This window comes from Macadamia integrifolia, unplaced genomic scaffold, assembly GCF_013358625.1.
Source record: "Macadamia integrifolia cultivar HAES 741 unplaced genomic scaffold, SCU_Mint_v3 scaffold1095, whole genome shotgun sequence".
In the NCBI taxonomy this organism is placed as follows: Eukaryota; Viridiplantae; Streptophyta; class Magnoliopsida; order Proteales; family Proteaceae; genus Macadamia; species Macadamia integrifolia.
Window position 1 is genome coordinate 312819 of NW_024868085.1, and position 4767 is coordinate 317585.

Below are 4767 nucleotides of genomic sequence, written 5' to 3' on the forward strand. Positions count from 1 at the left end.
AAATGAATTGAAAATATAGGTATTCCACTACATTAATCCATTATACTATTTTTTATGGAGCAGCATTCTTCATTTTCATACTTGTCATTTGACCAATGATCAATACTGAAAGATTCCACATTTTATTGGCTATTGCAGCTTGGCTTGAGTATGATTAATCTACGTACCAGGGCAACAACTTCTTTGCGAGCGGACTATGCACTAAGTGTAAGAGGAGAAGAGAAATGGAGAATAGGAGGAGCAAACAAGGAGAAAACACTCACTGACCCGAATAATAAGCAAGAGGAAGTAGCAGCAGCAGCAAGATCAGAAGTTAAACAACGTGAAAAGGAAATGGGAAAAATCCTCCAAATAGTAGCATCTCTTATTGCCACCGTCACCTTCGTCGCAGTTTTTCAAGTCCCCGGTGGCTACAATAGCGATGGAAAACCAATACTCTTGGACAATGGATCCTTCCAAAAATTTCTACAATACGATGCCATAGCTATGGGTTCATCAGTTGGCACTTTATTTGTTATGCTCATCGCATCAGTTGGGAGCGACCTCTTTTATTCTTTGTCGTTGAAAGTAGCTAGAATTTTAATATACATAGCCCTTATGTGCACCACAATAGCATTCTTGGAGGGCTTCAGGGCAGTATTACCTCATTGTGGTAGTCTTCTTTGTTTTTCTGGGCACTCAACCCGAACCTTTTCGATTATCGCAATCTCTGTTGTAGTTTTTATGATTTATTTTCCGTTATCGGCCGTCATGGACCATTTTCTTTACCCAAAATTGGAAAAGCTAGTCCGAAAAAATGTTCTAGTCTTGTAATCTACTATTAATGTAGTGCTATATACCAGCCTACCATGCCTTTCATTTTGAAGGTTTTCTATGTTAAGAATTTGATCTATCCATTTACGTATATTATATTGGTATACCTCTTTTCAAAATTTACTCACATCTCTTTTTCTTAACATTGAGATGAATAAAATAGATAGATTGAGGTTTTATTTTTTATTTCTTTTATTTTTTTTTAAAGAAGATCAATTATATTATGTTGTTGACTCCTTAGCAACTAAGGTTTCGTCATTTGTGTGTACGATAATATTGTCAAATTTTACTTCATGCTTGGAAGATCCTTCTGATGAGGCCAACAACTATAATGGTGCCAAAATGAGGAGACTGCCACATAGATAAAGCTGATTTGTTTAATTTGTTCCAGCAAATGGTCTCGACAAGGTTAATTGGAGAATATCCTATTTTCATGTTATGATTTTTTGTCAGCTTTTTATTGTGAGATAAGATTTTTTGAAATGTTCCCAAAAACATAACCCCACATACATGGTGGCTCCTTGTGTTGTGGCTGAAAATCGTCCTAAGTTTTCTTCGAGTTTAGTAAAGAGGAGCAAATACAAGAGAGTGAGCGTCGGGCTGATCTGACAGGGGGCTCTTTGATGCTTAAGTCAGACTTTAGTGCAAACATATAATTTCAATTTGAATAGAAAAAGATCAGTCATCTGGAAAAGGGTTTACCTGAGCTTATATATTTGGAGGTAGCAGTTGCTCGTGGAAAGTCCCGGTTTGATAGTGTCCATTGTAGGTAGGAATGTAGATCTGGTAAGAGTTATAGTAGGAAAGTGAATGTCAAGACTGTTTCTGCTATGGAAAATTTCCTATATTGGCCATATCTCCGAGAATACAGCGAGATCCCTTCCTTCGAGGGAAGATTCAATATTTCAACGAGTGTCTTGCTTGGATTTACTTCGTGTCTTACGGTACGCGGGTTAGGCTCAATTAACTCCCCTTTTGGGGATACTTCTATATGGTGCTGTCAAGGTCTCATACCGATCGACGAAGGGTAAGTGTCATGGCTGCCTGGTTGCTCATTCCGAGCGGCAGATAGTCTGTTACCCGATGGATTAAACTTTCAAAAATGTATTGTAGTTGCATGAACCCCTTGTATGTGGAGTTTGCCTTGGTATTGATTTAGCCATTTGATTCTTAATATCATTGGTCAGTCGACTCCTGTCTTGAATGCTTACCTCAGGTTAGATGGATTATGATTGATCTTGCCGGACAGTTCGACTACCCGGTATCTCAAGACCACCCGATAGACACTGGGTTGTACATTTTAGCCATAACACCCTGAAATCTTGGATCCATTGAAAATCTGCAAAAGATGATGTAAGGTCTCCATAATCACTAGAAGCCTGAGCAATAATTCTGAAAATTATTTCTGCATGAATACAATTAGATTTGGTTCCAGTGACATGGAGATCAAGACAAAAACCAATCAATCCCATACCTTGGATCAGGACTGTGCTAAGGCTCGTCATATTGTCACTTGACCCTTAAAAACACTACAAGAAAACACATTTATGGGATAGAACACATTTATGGCGACGGTATAAAAATACTATCGTCGCCAAATATAATATATAGCGACGGTAAAATAGATACTATTGCCTAATACATTTATGGAGACGGTAAAATAATGCTCATTGCCAAAAATGAATTTCAACGACGAAATTAAAAATACTGTAGCCTAATCATTTTATCCCGACGGGTTCAATTTAAAGGTTACAAAAAATTATTTAAGGCAACGGAATTTTTTAATACCTTAGTGAAATAACATCTTAGACAACGGCATATTTTTTACTGTCGCCTAATATCCTATGCTAAATCAATACCGATGTGATTTATAACAATGGTAGAAATGATGTTGTCACAAAATATTATTTTGGACGACATTTATAACTTTCCCATTTTGGCTGTTTAATTTTATATTTGACGACAATAAAAACACTGCCGTAGCAAAAAATCATATACAATGATCAATTATGTAATTTTGAGTCATTGATTTTAGGCAACTGCAATTTCATTCTTGTCTCCAATTAAAGATATAGCAATAATGACGGAAAAATATAAGACATGGTTTATTGATAATACTTTATAGCAACATGTAACAATTATCGATCGCCAAAAATTCATTTAAATTTTTTATACCAAAAAGGAAAACCTTAAATTAAAGAATTTTAGACGCGGGAGAAGTTTCTTAATTTACTTATGGTTTTGGTTTTCCCGCTTTCCTTTCCTGCACAAACCTGCTTCTAAAGTATTTCTCTATCTCAAAACCTCCTAAATCTAATTTAATTTAAAAGAATAAACTTTTATTCCATTTTACTTGAATTCAAAGTGTCTCTCTCACGTCTCTCCTCTACCCTACCCTCTCTCTTACGTCCTCCTCTACACTAACTGCCCTCTCTCTCTCTCTCTCTCTCTCTCTCTCACACACACACAACTCACATCTGCCCTAACCCCTCTCCCTCTCAGGTTTCTCCTCTGTCAGCGGTGATGTTACAGTTGTTGTGGGCGAGATAGCACGCTACGATTGGTGGAAGGAAAAAAGAATGGCGAGAGAGAAAATTCAGATCAAGAAGATCGATAACACGACGGCGAGACAGGTGACCTTGTCTAAGAAAAGAAGAGGGCTATTTAAGAAGGCTGAGGAGTTGTCCATTCTTTGTGATGCTGAGGTCGCTCTTAGCATTTTTCCCTCCACAGGAAAGCTCTTCGAATACGCCAGCTGAAGGTCTATCTCTCTCTCTCTCTCTCTCTCTCTCTCTCTCTCTCTCTCTAAGATGAATACATGTGTTGTGTTTCATTGTTTGCCACCATTGAAGGTTAGGTAAAGCTTCTGAGTTCACCAGAAGCTTGAGTTTCTCTATCAAGGTTGCATTGGAGTTTTAGGAGTGTTGAGACTTCGAAGCAAGTCTCTTTGGCCAATAGACTTGAGCTAGGTAGTCACAATACCTTAAAAAAGGGAGAGTTATTCGGAGACATTATCGTACAAACCTAAAGGTTAGCTTTCTTTCTGTACATAGCTGTTTTGGGTGATGATCTGGTGAGTCAGAAGCATCTAAGAACTGGATTTCTTTTCTCTTCTTTTTCTCAGCTTCTAATCTGTGCTATATTTCTATAAAAAACAAAAAAAAAAAGAGAGAGAGCAATTTAGGAGTGAAGGTACACTTTCTGTCCTTTCCCTTGTTTTACACTTCAAATTTGTTAAATTTGATTGCTCTGTTTGCTGTTATTGTGCTCCCTGATTCTGGCCAATGAGGAAGATACTTACTAAAAAATTCAAATGACCCTACATCCTAACCAATGAATGCCAATAGATGATCCAACTCTCCCACACTAGTAGCCCATATCACAAACATCTACTTCCATGTAAAGCAAAAGAGACACAAATTGCCCCTCTTGGGGCTATAGTAACACCACTTCCTTTTAATATTGCTGATGGTTAGACCAATAAGTAGTACCACACCCAACTTGAAAGATAAATCTATGCTAAAGCCAGAGAGAGAGAGAGAGAGTTATGAAAAGTTTCTCGAACAGGAAAAGCCACGATTGAGTAAAATCAGTTTTACTTGGCTTGGAGTTCAGCTGTGGGAGTGACATTTAGTCTTAAACTCTTAATAACCCATAAATTACATTCAATTTTGTCTGAACTTGAATGCAGCTAAATGGGTTGCCGTGAATAGGAATTGCAAGAATGGGAACCAAGTGGGACTGAATGAGAAAGAGGAAAGTATTGAAGAGGAGTGGTTATGGGCTCACCTTGATGGACTTGAGGAATAGAACGAAAGGAGGAAGAGTGAGCTCTAGTTAGTGATGGTAGAAGAAGAAACAAAAAAAATTGTTAAGTGAGTGTATGATTTAGTTGTGTGGGTTGGGGTGGTTTATCGGGAATCCTATGGAGGGCCTTGGATGTTTTTTTTTTTT